Source organism: Tamandua tetradactyla, chromosome X (assembly GCF_023851605.1).
Source record: "Tamandua tetradactyla isolate mTamTet1 chromosome X, mTamTet1.pri, whole genome shotgun sequence".
Lineage (NCBI taxonomy): Eukaryota > Metazoa > Chordata > Mammalia > Pilosa > Myrmecophagidae > Tamandua > Tamandua tetradactyla.
In genome coordinates this window covers 94248086-94269437 of record NC_135353.1, presented here as the reverse complement: position 1 = coordinate 94269437, position 21352 = coordinate 94248086, and the positions used below count along the sequence as shown (strand labels likewise).

General features: G+C 39.0%; 1 pseudogene across 3 annotated transcripts in view; it reads left to right on the top strand.

Annotated features, from left to right (window-relative positions):
* LOC143670882 (trafficking protein particle complex subunit 13 pseudogene) overlaps positions 1–15134 on the top strand; it is a 48776-nt pseudogene extending 33642 nt beyond the window's left edge. For 2 of the 3 annotated variants that reach the window (XR_013169470.1, XR_013169469.1), the window contains one exon: positions 11706–15134. The product of XR_013169470.1 is annotated as a trafficking protein particle complex subunit 13 pseudogene, transcript variant X2 (transcript). Of the gene's footprint in view, positions 1–8105; positions 8135–11705 lie in introns of those variants that run through there. The other variant, XR_013169471.1, reaches the window with a different exon arrangement.
* Positions 15135–21352: the final 6218 nt, after the last annotated feature.

Below are 21352 nucleotides of genomic sequence, written 5' to 3'. Positions count from 1 at the left end.
CCACTCTCTTACCTAGGATTTTCTTGCTCGATGGCTTTGTTCTCTTTCTGTTCTTTGACATTCAGTTCAACTTATTCTAGACCTCTAGCATATTTGATTAATGGATCTAAATTTTTCTTTTCTTGTCTCCTGCCTTGCCTGTATTGTGCCTTTTTTTAAAACCTTAGAATGGTCTACTTGGGTATTATAGACCCCAGTCATATTTTGCCAGATCAGGCTGGCCTCCTCTCAGTAGGGAAGAGTCACCCGCATCAGTTTTCCCTGAGGGTGTGTCCCAGCAGGTGACAGACTTTCCTATGAAGGCTCTAGACTCTATTTTTCCAATCCTGCCCCATTTGTGGTTGTTGTCTGCCTGCGGGTCCCACCAGCAGAAAGTGATATGGTCCCTTTAACCTCAGCAGACTCTTCCTCCTGGGGATGTGGGTGAGATTGAAGAGAGGTTGTAGGCTGGCTTTCATTGCTTCAATTTCCCTGTCCCTGGGGTCTAAATTCCTTGAGGGAGGGATTCCACCTGATCTGGGCCCCACCCCTCTCCTGGGAAGGCACAGCCTTCTGGGAATTACCTCCTTTCACCTGACCAGCCTCTTTGTGTCTCAGACAAGCTTAATTCTGCCTTTGCCTGGGGAAGTTGGAGGCTGAGAATCCTTGAGGTTGTAAAAAATATCCTTTTCTGAGCAGGCCCCCTATTCTTTGGGTTTGGTAATCAAGATTTTAAGTTGGTACATTGCTCTATATATTCCAGGTCTTTGTCCCCCCCCTCCTTTTTTTCATGTCCAGGCCTTTTCAAGTACTTTGTGCTGTCTAATCCCAAAAATCTGTTGTTTTTTTTTTTTCCATCAGCCCTGCCCACTCTGTGCTGGGGCAAAAAAAGTAGAACGTTTAGCTTTTATGTGATGTTTAGCTGAGTTGGGGGCCTATTTTTAGTAGTCAGAATTTGTTAATTAATTCCACAATTGGTGTTTGATTGAGCTTAGCCCCTTGCTGTTAGTAAAGTCCTTTTCCTTTCCCCTCTGGGAATCAGCCTACGGGGTGGGGTTCTGACCTCTGCAGCTTGGGGGGCTTATGGTTCTGGATGGGATTGCAGCTGGTCCAACTTGTCCAGACTGGTGTATAGTGTTTGCCTTATCACTGATGTGGCCCCGGCAGTTATTCTGTGCTGTTCCTGGCTATTTCCTAGCTGCTCTGGAGGATGAACTAAATTCCACACCTCACTAAGCCACCATCTTGCACGTCTGCATTGCAAATGCTTTTTAATTTTCTGCCTAGATTACTTTATGACTTATTGGAACATCACACTAACATGTACAAATCAACAAGATCTCATGCTGTATTCAAGATTCCATGTACTTACGGTGTTCAAATAAACTGACCATATAAGTTAAATTAGATAATGTGCCACCCAAAATATGAATTGTTCATCAAGTAAACCTCACTCCTTTTGATCTTGCACAGAAGTTGGTTTGAAAACGTGGGGCATATCATTCTTTACCCAGTATTCTGATTTACCTTAGTCCTTTCCAGATCAGCTTCATTCATATCTTTAGTTGAAGTCTGATCACTTTTTCAGCTTTTTACACAGTTGCTGAATGGAGTAATGCTGACTTTCATATCACTGATCTAACTTTGAGTCTCAGGTATTACATAAATAGCCAAAGTATCAAGGAATGACCAGATTACATACAAACAGCTCAGTATCTCAGAACTTAGAAATATCAGTTACAACTCCTAAATATATGTGATTGTTGTAAGAGCTTACAATCTAGGAACCTCTTCAATAGACCCCAACCTGATAACACATGCTCTCAACTTCAATTCTCTGAGTTTGTACATTATAGTTAATCCATATGTGTGAGGCATAATATTTGTCCTTTTGTTTTGACATTTTTGTATGCTGTCCTTAAGGTTCATTCACCTACTTGCATGCCTCACAACTTCATTCCTTCTTACAGCCACTCAGGTGAATGTTGTATATAACATCACAGTTCCCCATCCATTCCTCAGTCATTGTACCCTTAGGCTACCTCCATCCATTTTGAATTTTGAACACTGCCACCATAAACACCAGAGTGCAAATGCTGATTCATGTCCCCACTCTCAGTTCCTCCAGGTATATACCTAGCAACACGATTGCAAGATCATATGACAACTTCACCCCTTGCCTCCTGTGGCATCATCACAATGCCCTCTGGAACTGTTACACCTCTCAGCTTCCCTACCAACTATGAATATTTACATCTTTTTCTCCACGTTTTCTCTAGCACTTGTTTCTCTCTGTTCATTTTTAACCAATTTTATTTGCACATCATACACTCCACCCTAAGTAAATAGACATACCTCATCATCATAATCTATATGAAGACATTTCCTTTTCTCCTGCATAGACTCCACACCCCTCCCCCATGCCTCCCACTTATTGATAGTTAATTTTGGCATAATGCCTTTGTTACATTCAGTGGAAGCATACTACAAGGTTACTGTTGACTATATGCCCTAACTTGCATTGATTATACCTTTTCTTATATACCATCCGTTTTCAACCCCTTGCAATGTTGACATCATTTGTTCTCCCTCATGCAAAAATGTTTTTATATTTGCACATTTAACTGCCATCCTTGTCTACTCTACGCATTCTTATGTTTTACTGTCTCAGTTTATCCTCTATCCTTTCTTCTGGTTTCATACATACTCCCAGCCCTTCTCCATCAACCATGCTGACATTCAACTTAATTCAGTCATTTGTGCCCACTTTTAGTTCTTCCAAGTTTATACCTAGTCACAGGATTGCATCATGATATGGCAGTTTATATTTAGCTTCCTGATGAACCCCCAGACTGCCTTCCAGGGCAGCTGCAACATTCTAAATTCCCACCAACAGTGATTAAGTGTACCTATTTCTTCACAACCTCTCCAGCACTTGTAGTTTTCTGGTTTTTTTTTTTTTGATAATGGCCATTCTAGTGTGTGTGAAATGCTATCTCGTGATTTTGATTCATTTCCTGAATGCTAGAGATGTTGAACATCTTTTCATATATTTTTTGGCCATTTGTATTTCCTCACTAGAAAAGTATCTATCCATTTCTTTTGCCTATTTTTAAATTGTGTTGTCTTTTTGTTGTTGAATTGTAGGATTTCTTTATATATTCTCAATATTAGAACCTTATCAGAAATGTGGTTTATGAATGTAGTCTCTCATTGAGTAGCTCTCATTTTACTTTCTTGACAAAGTGCTTTGATACACACGTGTATTCAATTTTGGGGAGAGCCCACTTATCTATTTCTTCTTTCATTGCTTGTCCTTTGGGTATAAGTTGTAGGAAATGACTTCCTACCACAGTATCTTTAAGATATTCCTTATGTTTTATTGTGAGAACTTTATGTTATTAGGTCTCATGTATAGGTCTTTCATCCACTTTGAGTTAATTTTTCATAAGGTGTAAGTTAAAGATCCTTTTTCATTCTTTTGGATGTGGATATCTATTTCTCCCAACATCACTGTTGAGAAGGCTGTTCTGTCCCAGATAAGTGGACTTTTCAAAAATCAATTGGAAAAAAAAAATCAATTGGCCATAGATTAAAGAGTCTATTTCTGAGCTCTTGATTTGATTTCACTGGTCAATATATCAACCCTTATGCCAGTACCCTACAGTTTTGAGCACAGCAGCTTTGTAATATGCTTTAATGCCAGGAAGAGTGAGACCCCCAACTTCATTTTTCTTTCTCAAGATGTTTTCAGCTATTCAGGGTACCTTGCCCTTCCAAATAAAGTTGATTATGTGGTTTTTCTATTTATTCAAAGTAAGCTGTTGGAATTTTGATTGTTATTGCATTGAAACTGTAAATCACTTTGGGTAGAATTGACATTTTAACTATCTCTAGCTTTCCAATCCATGAACACAGTACATCCTTCTATCTGTTTAGTCTCCCTTGATTTCTTTTAGCAATGTTTTATAGACTTCTGTGTATAGTTCCTTTACATCCATGGTGAAATTTATTTCTAGATATTTGATCCTTTTGGATGCTATTGTAAATGAGTTTTTCCTTGATTTCCTCCTCAAGTTAGTCCTTATTACTACATAGAAATGCTACTGACTTTTTCTCATTGTTCTTGTATTCTGCCACTTTGCTGAAATTGTTTATTAGTTCTAGTAACTTTGTGGTAGATTTTTCTGGACTTTCTACATACAAGATCATGTCATCTGCAAACAGTGAAATTTTTATTTCTTCCTTTCTAATTTGGATGTCTTTTATTCCTTTTTCTTGCTCAATTGCTCTAGCTAGAAATTCCAGCACGATGTTGGATAACAATGGTGACATTGGGCATCCTTGTATTCTTTCAGATCTTAGAGGAAAGGTGTCATGGTCAGGTTCATGTATCAACTGGGCCAAGTGGTGGTACCTCTTTGTCTGCTTGGGCAAGTGCTGGCCTGTCTGTTGCAATGAGGACATTTCATAGAATTAGATCATGATCACGTCAGCTGCATCCACAGCTGATTCCATTTGAAATCAGCCAAAGGGGAGTGTCTTCTGCAATGACTGATGCTTAATCTAATCATGGAAAACCTTTGAAGGAAGATTCAGAAGAGACAGTCTCTCTTCCTGCTTCAGCTGGTGAGCCTGTCCTGTGGAGTTCATCCAGACCTTCCATCAGAATCATCAGTTTCACAGCCTGCCCTGCGGATTTTGGACTCTGCGTTCCCATGGTCATGTGACCTTTATAAATTTTGTCTTTGCGAGCATTCCAGTTGATTCTGTTTCTCTAGAGAACCCTAACTAATACATCTTGGTACCAGGAGTGGGGTTCTTAAGAAACAGAATCTTAAAAATGGATTTTTATAAATGGTTTTGTACTCTGACTGGGCTCAAAAACACTAAGGACTCTGATTCCCATAATCAGAATGACACTCTCAATCCATGGAGTGGGTTGGTAAAAGAGATAGTCAAAATATCACTGTTCAGGTCTCCTAATGCTTTGCTTGTATGAAGCCAAGCTCTGGGGGATAATGTTTTTGACACCTTTACAGAGTTTTGTAGAAATAAGAGGTATAGAGATGTTCGTTGGTTGTTGTTAGATACACTGGCTACATTAAGGAGTGAAAGGGATGGGCTTAAGGCTTCAAATGAGAAGCTTAAGTGCTGTCTGACAGATGTAGACCTTTCTATCAGTATCCTGAAGGAAAATCTTATTTCCTGTAACCATAGACTTGAGATCTCTGAAAATCAGACTCAGAATCTTATTGTTAGAGTAGCAACTTTACAATGTAAACTGAAATCTTAATCTTGCATGGTGTCTGCCATTAAAGTGAGGGCTATTATGGTGGGAAAGGCCAAGTGGAAGCCCTATAACTGCCCTTACCAAGCAAAATAGTAAATCAGAAGCAATACTGGATTCCTGGAGGGATTGCAGAGATTATTGCCACTCTTAAGGACTTGAAGGATGCATTCAACTCTCCAATTTGGCCTGTGCAGAAAACAGATAGGTCTTGGAGGATGACAGTGGATTATTGTAAGCTCAACCAGGTGGTAACTCCAATTACAGCTGCTGTTCCAGATGTGGTATCATTGCTTGAGCAAATCAATACATCCCCTAATACCTGGTATGCAGCTATTGATCCGGCAAATGCTTTTTTCTCAACAGCTATTAGTAAGGACCACCAGAAACAGTTTGCTTTTAGCTGGCAAGGTCAAAAATATACTTTCAGTGTCCTACCTTAGGGGTATATCAACTCTCCAGCCCTATGTCATAATCATGTCCACAGAGACCTTGATCGTTTCTGCCTCCCACGGGACAGCACACTGGTTCATTATATTGATGATATCATGTTGATTGGACCTAGTGAGCAAGAAGTAGCAACTACTCTAGATTTACTGATAAGGCATTTGCGTGTCAGAGGATGGAAGATAAATCCAACAAAAATATAGGGGCCTTCCACCTCAGTGAAATTTCTAGGTGTCTGGTGGTGTGGGGCATGTCGAGATATCCCTTCTAAGGTGAAGGATAAGTTGCTGCATTTGGCCCCTCCTACAACCAAAAAAGAGGCACAATGCCTAGGTGGTCTTTTTGGATTTGGGCGACAACATATTCCTCATTTGGGTGTGCTACTCCAGCCCATTTATTGAGTGACCAGAAAAGCTGCTAATTTTGAGTGGGGACCTGAAGAAGAAGAGGCTCTGTGACAGGTCCAGACTGCTGTACAAGCTGCTCTGCCACTTGGGCTGTATGATCCAGCAGATCCCATGGTGCTGGAAGTGTCAGTGGCAAATACAGATGCTGTCTGGGGCCTTTGGCAGGCCCCTATAGGAGAATCACAATGCAGACCCTTAGGATTTTGGAGCAAAGCCTTACCATCTGCTGTAGATAACTACTCTCCTTTTGAGAAACAGCTTTTGGTCTGCTACTGGGCTTTGGTAGAGACTGTGTTCTTAACCATGGGCCACCAAGTTACCATGAGACCTGAGTTGCCTATTATGAGCTGAGTGTTGTCTGAACCATCAAGCCATAAAGTTGGGTATGTGCAGCAACACTCTATATTAAAATGGAAATGGTATATACGAGATAGAGCTAGAGCAGGTCCTGAAGGCACAAGTAAGTTACATGAAGAAGTGGCCCAAATGCCCATGATCTCCACTCCTGCCACATTACCTTCTCTTTCCCAGACCAGAGCTGTAGCGTCTTGGGAAGTTCCTTACAGTGAATTGACTGAGGAAGAGAAAACTCGGGCCTGGTTTACAGATGGTTCAGCACGATATGCAGGCACCACCCAAAAGTGTACAGCTGCAGCATTACTACCCCTTTCTGGGGTGTCCTTGAAGGATAGTGGTGAGGGGAAATCCTCCCAGTGGGCATAACTTCGAGCAGTGCACCTGGTTGTTCAGTTTGCTTGGAAGGAAAACTTACCAGAGGTGCATTTGTATACTCACTCATGGGCTGTTGCTAATGGTTTGGCTGGATGGTGAGGGATTTGGAAAGACCATAATTGGAAAATTGGTGACAAAGAGGTCTGGGGAAGAAGTATGTGGATAGACCTCTCTGAGTGGGCTAAAAACATGAAGATATTTGTGTCCCATGTGAGTGCACACCAGAGGGTGACTTCAGCGAGGGAGAATTTAATAATCAAGTGGATAAGATGACCTGTTCTATGGATACCAGGCAGCCTCTTTCCCCAGCAACTCCTGTCATTGCCCAATGGGCTCATGAACAAAGTGGTCATGGTGGTAGGAATGGAGGTTATGCATGGGCTCAGCAACATGGACTTACATTCACCAAGGCTTGGTTACAGCCACTGCTGAGTGCCCAGTCTGCCAGCAGCAGAGACCCACACTCAGCCCAGCCCCTGATATGGCACCATTCCCCGAGGTGACCAGCCAGCTACATGGTGGCAGGTTGATTACATTGGACTACTCCCTTCATGGAAGGGGCAGTGATTTGTTCTAACTGGAATAGACACATACTCTGGATATGGGTTTGCTTTTCCTACAAGCAATGCTTCTGCCAAAACTACCATCCATGGGCTTACAGAATGCCTTATCCATCGTCATGGTATTCCACATAGCATTGCTTCGGATCAAGGAACACACTTCACAGCAAATGAAGTGCGAGAATGGGCACATGCTCATGGAATTCTCTGGTCTTACCATGTTCCCCATCATCCAGAAGCTGCTGGATTGATAGAACGGTGGAGTGGCCTTTTGAAAACTCAATTATGGTGCCAACTAGGTGGCAAAAACTTGAAAGGCTGGGGTAATGTTCTCCAGGAAGCTGTGTATGCTCTGAATCAGCGTCTACTGTATGGTGCTGTTTCTCCCATAGCCAGGATCCATGGGTCCAGGAACCAAGGGGTGGAAATGGGTGTGGTGCCACTCACTATTACTCCTAGTGATCCACTAGGAAAATTTTTGCTTCCTGTCCCTGCTACCCTGAGTTCTGCTGGTCTACAGGTTTTAGTTCCAAAATGGGGTGTGCTTTCTCCAGGAGAAACAACAGTGATACCACTGAACTGGAAGTTAAGATTGCCACCTGGCCACTTTGGGCTACTTATGCCTCTGGATCAACACACCAAGAAGGGGATTACATTATTGTCCGGGGTAATTGACCCTGACTATCAGAAGGAAGTAGGACTGCAACTACATAATGGAGGTAAAGAAGAGTTTTCTTGGAATATAGGAGATCCCCTGGGGCGTCTATTAGTACTACCATGCCCTGTGATTAAAATCATTGGAAAACTGCAACAACACAATCCAGGCAGGACCACTAATGGCTCTGAGACTTCAGGAATGAAGGTTTGGGTCACCCCACCAGGCAAAGAACCACGGCCAGCTGAAGTGCTTGCTGAGGGGAAAGGGAACATGGAATGGGTAGTGGAAGAAGGTAGTGATAAATATGAACTTCGACCACGTGATCAGTTACAGAAACGAGGACTGTAATGCTGTTTTGTTTGTGTTATACTATTTAAGTTGTAAGATATCAAGTTTAAGAATGAATGTTGCCCAAGGATTTGCACGCTATTCTGGAGAAATTTAATGTGTTTCCAGTTATATGCAGGACAGTTGAGTATTGTCAGGAAAAAAAAAATGTGCGTTTATTTGTTTTCATTTGGAAATTAAGTATGGTCTAAGGTGATATATATATATATATATGTGCCAAGTTGACAAGGGGTGGACTGTCATGGTTAGGGACAGGTGTCAACTTGGCCAAGTTGTGGTACCTGTTCATCTGATTGGGCAAGCGCTGGCCTGTCTGTTGCAATGAGGACATTTCATAGGATTAGGTCATGATCACGTCAGCTACATCCACAGCTGATTCCATTTGTAATCAGCCAAAGGGGAGTGTCTTCTGCAATTAGTGATGCTAAATGCAATCATGGGAAGCCTTTTAAGGAGGACTCAGAGGAGACAGGTTGCATTCCTGCTTTGGCTGGTGAGCCTCTCCTGTGGAGTTCATCCAGGCCATCCATTGGAGTCATCGGCTTCACAGCCTGCCCTGTGGATTTTGGACTCTGCGTTCCTACGGTCACATGAGACACTTTCATAAATTTTATATTTGCAAGTGTTCCCTGTTGGTTCTGTTTCTCTAGAGAACCCTAACTAATACAGTTAGTAAAGATGACCAGAAAGAAGTTACTTTCAGTGGAAAATTCCAGTAATAAATCTATGTTGCCCTACTTCAGGCATATATCAACTCTCCAGCCCTATGTCATGATTGGTTTGCAGAGACCTTGATTACCTTCCTGTTCCAGTGGACATCACAATGGTCCATTAAATAGATAGCTTTCTGCTGACCAGATGTGTTTTGCAGAAGTCTCAACTACACTAGATACATTTGTAACACACTTATATGCCAGGAAGTGGAAAACATATCCAACTAATATTCAGATGCCTTTCATGCCTGTGAAATTTCTATAGGTCCAGCGGTCTGGAGCATGTAGAGATATCCCTTCCAAAATGAAGGATAATTCTTGCACCCAGCTCCTCCTACCACTAAAAAGGAGGCCAATTTGGATTTTAGAGGAAATATATATCTCATTTGGTGTACTACTATGACCCATTTATTGAGTGACTAGTTTGAGTGGGGCTCCGAACAAGAAAAGGCTCTGCAACAGGTCCAGGCTGCCATGCAAGCAGCTCTGTCACTTTTGCAGATTTTGAACCAGAAGATTTGATGGTGCTTGAAGAGTAAGTGGCATATGGAGATACTGTTTGGAGACTTATAAGTTACTCACAGTACAGACCCTTAGGATTCTGGAGCAAAGCCATGTCATCCTCTGCAGATAGGTACTCTCCTTTTGAGAAGGAACCTTTGGTTTACTACTGAGCCTTAGAAAAGCATGAATGCTCCACCATGTGCCATAAATTTACCCTATGACTTGAGCTGCTCATCATGAACTAGGTAGTATCTGAACCAAGCCATGCAACCATAAAGTTGGTGTGCACAGCCTCACTCCTTACTAAGTGGAAGAGGTCTGTCTGAGATGAGGTTCAAGCACATTCTGAAGACCCACAGATATTACATGAAAAAGCTACTTCTGCTAAATTCCTTTCACTCAATCTGCCCCTATGATCCCATAGGTAGTTCCTTATGAACAGTTCTCAACTAACTGAGGAAAGAAAAACTCTGGTCTACTTTATAGAGGGTTCTCCATGAAATGCATTCATGACCCAAAAGTAGGCACTTGTAGCACTGCCAGTCCCTTTTGGTACAACCCTAAAGGACAGCAATGAATGGAAATCCTTACAATGCATAGATTGTTGAGCAGTGCACTTACTTGTTCACTTTGACTGGAAGAAGAATGGCTAGAGTTAAGAGTCTACAGTGATTCATGGGCTATTGCCAGTGGTTTGGCTGGATGCTCAGGGTCTTGGAAGGAATGAGATGAAAAAATCAGAGACAAGGTGGTGTTGGGAAAAGATCTATGAAATACACTCTCCAGATGGGGACAGAATATGAAGATATTTGTGACCCATATGAATGCTGACCAAATGGTGACCTCAGCAGAGATCAGGTAGATAAAATGATTCATTCTGTGGCTATTAGTTCGTCTCCTACAGCCACTCTTGTCATGGGCTTATGAACAAACTGGCCATGTGGCAGGGATAAAGATCATATGATGACTTTGTAATGTGTCAGCCATGCTAGGCTGAACTATTTCCAAGGATTCCATTGTTTATGTTTCCACTATAAATAGGTAGGATGGGCCACTAGGGAGATTCTCCAAGACTTTACAAGGTGGAAGGGAGGCAGCAGCTTTTTGGTAACATAAGCATTTTATTGCTGATCTGATGGTTTATCTCAGTATGAATCAGGATCTGAACCAGTTGTTTGTGTTTAGCTCCATGGCAAAGTGCCCTGGCTTTTGCATTCTTCAATAAAATCAGAAACAACAAGAGTGGACATGAACTTCAGTCCATCCTGTGGGGTTTCAGCTTGTGCTCATGGGGTTCCAGTCTGCTTATGATCTTCCTTCCTGCTTGCCTGCTCTGTGGATTTCAAGCACCTACATCACTTGTGGAGACAGCACTACAGGAACTGCTTAACTAATGCTGATAATCGTGTATACCCATTCCTTGTAATATCTAGTTGTATCTATCAATTTAACCTTCTCTCTATTGTTGATCTATCCATCAATTATCTATCTATCTATCTATCTATCTATCTATCTATCTATCTATCTATCTATCTACCTGTCTATCTATCTATCTATCTATCATCTTTCAGAATCGTTATCATCATCTATCTCATCTACTGGTTCTACTTAGCTTGTTGATCTCTGACTAATGCAGGAATTGTTTTTATGTTTTGAGGGTAGACCTTCTTCTTTGAGCATAATCTTCTTGAAATTTGGGGGTGGGTAACCTAACCTATTCCTACTTCTAGTGACTCCAGCCAGTGGAGCAACATTGTGGGCCAAAATGGAAAGCCATCCACCGGACAGGAGATCTTACTGGCAGTCAAAGTGATGCTGTCTACTAAGCCAAATTTATTGACTAATTTTCCAGTCACAAGTGAAGGCAGTGACTTACCTGTTAATTTCATGAGACGTGGGCCATCCCCAGAAATCTAAATATTTAGGGGAAAGTTTGAATTTACCATAAAACCTCAGAGCTACATTTTTGGGGGGAGAAAAAATTCAGTTATATGCAAACTCTCAATGGTAAGAATTAAGGTGTAAAAATCTTATTGAAAAGGCTGTCTTAATCCTTACATCTTTCAGTCTCCAAGGTTACAGTGGCAGAACTTCCATCCAATTGTCATACTGATGATGTCATCCACCACAGAATAAAGAGCATTGGAAGAGATGTTACTCTGTATGTAGTACCCCTTCAACTTGGACTGGACAAAGGATGTTTTTAAGGAAACTATACTTGTTTTCTGTCCTCCCACCATTGGATGTTAAAACCAAGTTTTACAATTTGGAGATAGATGACTTATTTCTTGAAGTCCAGATTCAGAATATTTCATCATCAACTGTGTTTATACAAAAGGTTTCCCTAGATCCATCTTTAATGTACACTGTAACAGAATTAAATACTTTCAAAGAAACTGGAGAAGATGAGTGCACCTTTGGAACTAGGACATTTTTGCAGTCAATGGAAGGACGCCAGTACTTATACCATCTTCAACTTAAGCAGGAGTTTGCACAGAAAGCTGACACCATTAGAGGACTAACAAAAATGGGAAAATTGGATATAGTATGGAAAAGAAATCTAGGTGAAATAGCAATGCTACAGACACTCCAACTTGAAAGAGAAGCCCCAGGTTATAGAAACATGAGGCTGTCTTTGGTGACAGTCCCAGATACTGTAATTCTAGAAGAGCCTTTTCATATTACCTGTAAGATAACAAACTACAGTGACAGGAAAATGAAATTGGCTTTGAAAATGTATGATAGAGACTCTATTCGTTGGTGTGGAAGTTCAAGAAAGTATCTTGGAAACCTGCCTCCAAATTCATCTCTCTATTTTACCCTCACACTCTTGTTCTTAAAATTGGGCCTTCAAAGTGTTTCTGGCTTACACATAACAGACAAGGTATTGAAGAGAACATATGCGTATGATGATATTGCAAAAGTTTGTGTAATACCTTCCACTATTAAAATGAAAAGCTGAGGAGAATTTCCAAAGTTATGCTTTCCAAGAAATTTCACAGAAACACTTTTCATGTTTTTGTGAGCAGTAAAATCCTCAAGTAACATCAAATATGAAGGAAAATAGTTTTATTTACTGTAAGGCTTTAATGGCTTTGAGTATTAAACAATTTATTTAAAAACTATCTTTTGATTTTTATCTTATGCAAATTACTTTCTGTTTCTACAGTTGCACATTCCCTCATTGTTATTACTTTATTAAGATCATTACTAATGGCCATTGGGCTTTTTTTTTGAGAATGAGAACATCATGTAAAAATTATTATACCTGCTGTCAGGAATCCTTAATAACATTTGACATTTAATGTTTCAGTAAAGTAGGCATTGAGAGAATATATAAATTTCTTAGAAATCATTCGCTGTTATAATTAATGTAATTATCATAGTTCATTTGATAAGGTTTCAAATTTTTCCATTTTTCCTCCCTTCTATTATAAAGAACTATCAATAATAGTGCTTAAAATAATTGAGAATATTCCTCATTATTAAACTTGTTGACATTTGCTCCTTGGAAAGGATGTTATCTTTTCTAATAGTACTTCAAATTACTGGAGCTGTAAATTTACCTTTATGTGGAAAATTGAATTGGCTCTTTTTCATTTACTGGTCTTAGTAGAATTCTATGAACTGAAGAGTTGGCTTATTTCCATCAGTTGTTATTCCTACAGTGTGGCCTTATTAAAACTACATGAACTACCCAGTTTGCTCTTAACAGTTAACCAAATATGTTATTTCTTTTTTATTCAAAGCTAAATATCAGCCTTTTAGTTTGAGACTGAAAATGCATCACTTTATTTCAAGAGGTAGATTTAGTGGGTTCATATATTTTGGTAAAGGGTTTGAAACTCTAAATCAAAGAGGTGACCTATTTATTGAATGTTATGTTTGATCATTACTTAGAGCAGTATCCACCAGATTCTCTATATCAAATGTAGTTTGTAACCTTTGTAATTAATAAAAAATCTGCTGAGTCATACCTTTAGTCTGTGAATATCCTGTTCCTCAACAACTTTACAGATGGTTTTTACATCCATTGGTGATATTTGCCTGAATCAACTATCACATTGGGTGCCAAGTGGCATCCTATTAATGCTTTCATATTTATTAACAGGTATTCTTCTACATGAAGGATTACCCTCCCCACCTTCACCATGTGTGTTGCTGTAGACAAGTTCTTTTTTTAAATTTCAATGTCATAATCCACTACAGTCATTGCTGCATTAATATTTTAAGTGTCCACAAGTAGAATCTTCTTCAACACGATCCTTGGTCCATTTGATATGAGTGCAGTTGTTTCTGAGTCCTTCCTTGCCTTCTGGCACACGATGTTCCAAGCTTTCCAACTTGTACTTTCTTTGTTGCAAACTTGGAATGAGGCATTTCTGCCAGAGACTCTATTTTCATGGTGAGGAATAGTATTTACAAATTAAGATGTGTGTGAGGACATGAGCACATATTAATTTTAATTTTCCCAGCTTCTTGGGATGACTTAAAGTTCTCATTAGCAAATTATTTCCTTTCTTGAAAATCCATCAATTTTCAGAATGATTATGTAGGTAATACTTTTTAAACCTATTCTTAAATAACAATACTTAAACTTTATTAGGCATTACTAAATGCAAGGGACTATTCTAAGCACTTTAGCTACATTAACTGATTAACACTAGGTTTATTTGAAGTATAACTCACATTCCATAAGATACAATATTTTAAAGTGTACAATCTGCTGTTTTTCATTATATTCACATAGTCATGCAGCTGTCATTGCTATTTAAATCCAGAATAATTTCTTCACCCCCAAAAGTTCTTATACACATTAGCGATCATTCCCCAATACCCTGCACACTTGGTCCCTGAACAACACTAATCTACTTACTATCTCTATGATTTTATCTATTCTGGACACTTCACAAAATTAACATCACACAATATGTAGTCTTTTGTGACTGGTTTATTTCAACTGACATATTTTGAAGATTTGATCATGTTGTAGTGTGTATCCATATTTCATTTTTTATGGCTGAATAATATGCCATTGTATGGTGTGCTGGTTTGAAATGATGTGTGTACCCTAGAAAAGCCATGTTTCAATCCTAATCCCATTTTGTAAAGGCAGCCATTTCTTCTAATCCCTATTCAACATTGTATGTTTGAAACCGTAATTAGATCATCTCCCTGGAGATGTGATTTAATCAAGAGTGCTTGTTAAAACTGGATTAAGTGGAGGCATGTCTCCACCCATTTGGGTGGGTCTTGAATAGTTTACTAAAGTCCTATAAAAGAGGGAACATTTTGGAGAATGAGAGATTCTCAGAGAGCAGAACAACAAAGCCATGATAAGCAGAAAGCCCACCAGCCAGTGACCTTTGGGAACAAAGAAGGAAGATGCCTCCCAGGGAGCTTCATGAAAGGAAGCCAGGAGAGAAAGCTAGAAGATGATGCCATGTTCACCACATGTGTGCTGGTCTGAATCTGTGGTGGCCCCCAGAAAAGCCATGCCCTTTGATTCTCATTCAATATTGCTGGATGGGAGCATTTTGATTGTTTCTATGAAGATGTGACCCACCCAATTGTGGGTGGTAACTTTCGATTAGATGATTTCCATGGAGGTGTATCTCCACCCACTGAAGGTGGAGTTGCATGCTAGAATCCTTTAAAAGAGGAAACATTTTGGAGAGTGTCCCTTTTTGGTAGAGCCACAAGAAAGCCAGCAGATGCCACCATGTTCTCCATGTGCCCTTCCAGCTGAGAGAGAGACATTGAATGTCGTTGGCCTTCTTGAACCAAGGCATCTTTCCCTGGATGTCTTAAATTGGACATGTCTATAGACTTGTTTTAATTGGGACATTTTCTCAGCCTTAGAACTGTAAGCTAGCATCTGATTAAATTCCCCTATTTAAAAGCCATTCCGTTTCTGGTATATTGCATTCTGGCAGCTAGCAAACTAGAACAACATGCCTTTCCAGATAAGAAGAAACTGTGACTGTGCTCGCCATTGTGCCTTCTCACTTGAGAGAGAAACCCTGAACTTCATCGGCCTTCTTGAACCAAGGTTATCTTTCCCTGGATGCCTTTGATTGCACATTTCTATAGACTTGTTTTAGTTGGGACATTTTCTTGGTCTTAGAACTGTAAAATAGCAACTTATTAAATCCCCCCCTTTTTTATACATACCATACCCCTTACCCCTCCCTTTCTTTTTTAAATTAATTTATTTTTCATTTATGATACATAGCCACATACAAACATTCTTATCATATGATCATTCTGTTCTTGTTATATAATTATAACTCAAACTATCATGACATAGTTGTATATTCATCATGATCATTTCCTAGAACATCTGCATCAATTCAGAAAAAGCAACAAAAAGAAGACAGAAAAAAATTCATACATACCATACCCCTTACCCCCACCCTTCACCAATCACCAGCATTTCAATCTACTAAATTTGTTTTAACATTTGTTCCCCCTATTATTTCTTTATTTTTAATCCATATGATTTACTTGTCCATCAATGAGGTAGACAAAAGGAGCATCAGACACAAGGTTCTCACAACCACACAGTCACACTGCGAAACCCATATCATCATACAATTATCTTCAAGAAACATGGCCACCAGAGCACAGCTCCACGTTTTCAGGCAGTTCCCTCCAGCCTCTCCGTTACAACTTGACTAACAAGGTGATATCTATTAATGTGTAAGAATAACCTCCAGGATTACCTCTCAACTCTGTTTGGAATCTTTCAGCCATTGACACTTTATTTTGTCTTATTTCACTCTTCCCCCTTTTGGTCAAGAAGATTTTCTCAATCCCTTTATGCCAACTTCCAGCTCATTATAGGATTTCTGTCCCATGTTGCCAGGAAGGTCCACACCCCTGGGAGTCATGTCCCATGTAGAGAGGGGGAGGGCAGCCAGTTTTCTTGCTCTGTCAGCCGAGAGAGAGAGGCCACATCTGAGCAACAAAAGAGGTTCTCTTGGGGGTGACTTTTAGGCCTAATTTTAAGTAAGTTTAGCCTGTCTTTTGTGGGATTAAGTTTTATGTGAACAAACCCCAAGTTTGGAGGCTTGGCCTATTGCTTTGGCTGTCCCCACTGCCTGTGAGAATATCAAGAATTCTCCACTTGGGAAAATTGATATTCCCCTTTTTTAAAGGTCATTTCATTTCTTCTATATTGCATTCTGGCAGCTAACAAGCTAATCATATGGATATATCAGATTTTATTTCTACATCTGTCATTTGATTCACTTTGATGTGGTTTCCACTTTTTGACTGTTGTGAATTATACTGTTATAGATTATTCATATGAGTTTTTGTTGTGTCATATGGTAATTTTGAATAATTTTTAAAAGATTTTTAATAAGTTTTTATTAGAACAGTTATGGTTAACAAAACAAAATGCAGAAAGCACAGGGTTCCTATATACCTCCACATTATTAACATTCTGCATTACATCAGTTTTTTTTTTACAATGGGTCAAAGAATATTATAGTTGTATTATTAACTATAGCACATAGTTTACATAATGGTTTACTGTTTGTGTTTTATAGTGCTATGGTTTTAAAATTTTTTGCTGTAGTGTCTATATACAGTTTAAAATTTACCCATTTAACCATATTCATATATATATATAATTCGGTAGTGATAATTACATGCACATTGCTTGGCTATCATCACCACCATCCATTACAAACCCATTACCAAAAATTCTGTAACTTAAGCCTTTAAACCCCATTCCTTACATTCACCCTGACTTTTGGTAACCTCTATTCTAGTTCTGACTCTGGAATTTACTTATTCTAATTATTTCATATCAGTGACATCATACAATATGTATCCTTTGTATCTGGTGAATTTCACTCAACATGATGTCTTCAGTGTTCCTCCATGCTTCCACATGTATCAGAACATCATTCCATTTTACAGCTGAAATATTCCATTGCCTGTGTACACCATATTTTGTTTATACATTATCTGTTGATAGACACCTGAGTTGTTTTTATCTTTTGGCAATTGTGAATAATCCTGCTAATGAACAGCAGTGTGCAAATATTTGTTTGAGTACCTGCTTTCCATTCCTTTGGTAATATACCTAGATGTGGGATTACTAGGTCATATGGTTTTTCCATACTTAAGTTTTTGAAGAACTGCCAAATTGCCAAACTGTTTTCCACGGGGGCAGCACTATTTTACATTCCCACCAAAAATGAATGAGAGCTTCTATTTCTCCACGTCCTCTCCAACATGTGTTATCATCTTTTTATTTTTAAATGCTCATATCCACCGTTTGTATGTTCTTTGGAGAAATGCCTATTCAAATCCTCTCCTCATATTTTAATTAGTTGATTGGTTTGTTTTCTGTTAAGATGTAAGAGTGTATGATATATTTTTGACTCTAAACTCTTACCTGATATATGATTTGCAAATATTTTCTCCCATACTGTGGGTTGTGTTTTCATTTTCTATTGTGGTAACAAATATACACATATAGTGACAAAAATCCCCACTTTAATAATTTTAAGTGGACACCTCAGTGGTATTAATTACATTCACAGTGCTTGGCTACCATATCAACCATCAGTTACCAAAACCTTTTTATGAACCCAAATGGAACCTCTACCTATTAAGCAATAACCCCCCCATTCCTCCTTCACCCTGGCTCCTTGAAAATCTCCAGTTTACTTTCTGTCTATATGAATTTACTTGTTCCAGATATTTCATATAATTTGAATAATAAAAGTGGGAAGGAGAGTGCCATCTCATTACTGCTTCTGTCTGGGCCTCCACTGATTCTGTGGGGGTTGTTCTTATTACCACTCAGTGTTTGTGAAAATTCTAACTCTCCAGTGGTCTTCCTTTGATACTGCTTCAGTAAGGCTAGGGAGGTCATCTTGCTAATACCATGGAGGTTGAATCTCCAGGCTCCCTGTCTGGCAGGGCTTTGTTCCTGCTGAGTGGTGGTGAAAGCCCTGACTCTCCACTAGACCTCCTTTGACAATACCTCAGTAAGGAAGATAAGGAGCACCTCATTATTGCTGGGATGGTATGGAAATATAAGCTTCCACATGATTTGCACTGAATCACAGATTAGGGGAAATTATTGCTGCCTGGTAAGGATGAAAATCCTAGTTTCCCTTTTGGTCTTCTTTGATAGCACCCCAGTTGAGGGTTTAGAGTCTGGTAAAGTTAGAAATCTAGACTCCCCAATTGGCCTTGCTGTTGAGGATGGAGCTACAGTTTTCTTTTCTGTATGTTTGGCTGTAGGAGAGTGGTTATTCCTTAGAAGTTTTCTGTCTTTCCAGGCTGCCTATTTCCTGGATCTTTGACTCAAAAGCAATGGCTTTTGCCTACACTTACCAGTGTTTGCACATTTCCAACTACTCCAGTACCCAACCTGGGATATAAGAGGCAAAAAGATAACCCAGAAAACTCACTGCAATGTTATTCCTCAGATGTTGAGTTCCCTAGATAGTTTTACTTCTTCTCTTCATCTTTCAGAGACTTTGCACATTTGCTTTATATGTAGGATTTCAAAGACTTTCAGCTGTACTTAGCAGGAGGACTAGGAAACAATACATCTACTCCATTTTTCTTGAAGTGGAATTTCAGAAGAAACAATTTTTAATATCAATATAAAGTTGTGGAAGACTTGTAATTTTCTCCCAAAATATTGTATCAAGAGAAATTTTATTCTTACTTTTGTAATGTTTGTAACACAGAGAAGATATATTCATGAGAATGTATTTTTGTAAAACACTGGAAAATTCACAATTAGAAATAGTTAGATGTAGACTTCTGTGGTGGTTTGAAGCTCTATGTATCTCATAAAATATGTTCTTAAATTTAATCCATTAAGTTTTGTGTGCACCCCTTATAATTTGATGAGGCTATTTCAGTTAAGTTGTGGCCCTGAACTGAATAGGATGGGTCTTCTTCCCATTACTGGAGTCCTGTATAAGAGAATGAGATTCAGACACACAGAGAGAAAGCAATAAAGGGAGCAGCCAGACGCTGAAACCAATGGAGGAGAAGGGAGAGGTTAAAAGAGACCTACTTGTGCCTTGCCATATGACAAGCAAAGTGCCAAGGATCACTGGCAACCAGCCCCAGAAACCCAGTCCTCAGGAAGAAGGCATTGCCTTGATGATGCCTTGATTTAGAATTTCTCTTAGCCTCAAAACCATGATCAAATAAATTCTCATCATTTAAGCCAAATCATGATATTTTCTTGAGCCACCCATGAATCTAAAACAACATAGATATTAATATAGATAGAAATACATGTGTGTCATAGACAGGCTAACTACAGAAATTTTGGTTTCAATAAAACAAGTAGAAGTTAATGAGTTACTTTTAGTTTCAAGGGTTCTTTTATTTTTTTCAACCTCAAACCAAGGAGTACACTGAAAGGAAAAGAAAATTGAACTGAAGGTCAACATATATGTGCTCAAATATTGGCCTTTTCGCTTACTTGTTTTCCCTGGCAGTTTTTTTGAATCTGAGTTGTTTTCCTCACACACTGGAGATTTTATAAGAACTTTTGTGGTAGGTTAAATTATTTATGCCAACAAACACATGTTCTTAAACTTAATCTGCTTACCTGTCTATATGAACCCATTGTAAATAATGCATTTTGAAGATGTTATTTTAAGTTGAGGTGTTTCAAACGGAAGCAGGAAGGGCCCTATTATGGATTACTGGAGTCTTTACAAAGAGATCCTGGAAGTGATGATTATGAGAAAGAAGAGAATACTGCCATGTAACAAGGGGCAGAAATATAAGCCAAGGAAGTCTAAGGATGGTGACAGCCAGCAGCAGAATGTTACAGTCTTGGGGAAGAAAGTAAGACTTGCTAATATCTTCTTTAGATCTTTAACCTACTTTGAATTAATTTTTTTATACAATAATATGCTTTTTTTTCTTCACACACATTCAGTCCATACATGGTTTACAGTCAGTGGCTCACAATATCATCACATAGGTGTGTATTCATCACCATGATCATTTTTAGAACATTTGCATTACCCCAGAAAAACAATTAAATAACCCTCATATATTCCATACTACTTACCCCTCCCTCTCACGGATCACTAGTATTTCAATCTACCCAATTTATTTTACCCCTTACCCCCTATTATTTATTTATTTTTTTATCCATATTTTCTTACTCACCTGTCCATATCCTGGATGAGAGGAGATAGATACAAGGTTTTCACAGTCACACAGTAGACTTGCTAATATCTTCATTTTGGAATTCTAACCTCAAAACTCTCAGCCAATATATTCCTGTTGTCTAAATCAACCCACTGTCTGGTAGCAGCCTGTCATACTAAGACAACTTTCAACTTTGCAATGATTTTTAAATGTGTTTAATTAATTTATTTTTTCTTTGAATGCCATATGGTGGGGGTCACATTTCACTCTTTGTCTATGTGAGTATCCCCTTATTGCAGTACCATTTGCTGAAATTTTTTGTTTGGTTTTTTTTTTCATTTGTTTGCTTATTTGTTTGGGAAGTGCATGGGCCGGGAATTGAACTTAGGTCTCCTGCATGGCAGGTGAGAATTCTACCACTGAACTACCCTCATACCCCTGCAATGATTTTTAGAGAATTAAATGAGACTAGTATATGAAATTTCTTAGTAAAAAGTCAAACAAATGTTTTGACAAATTTGAGAAGTTTTAAATGATATAAATTTCAAAGTAGT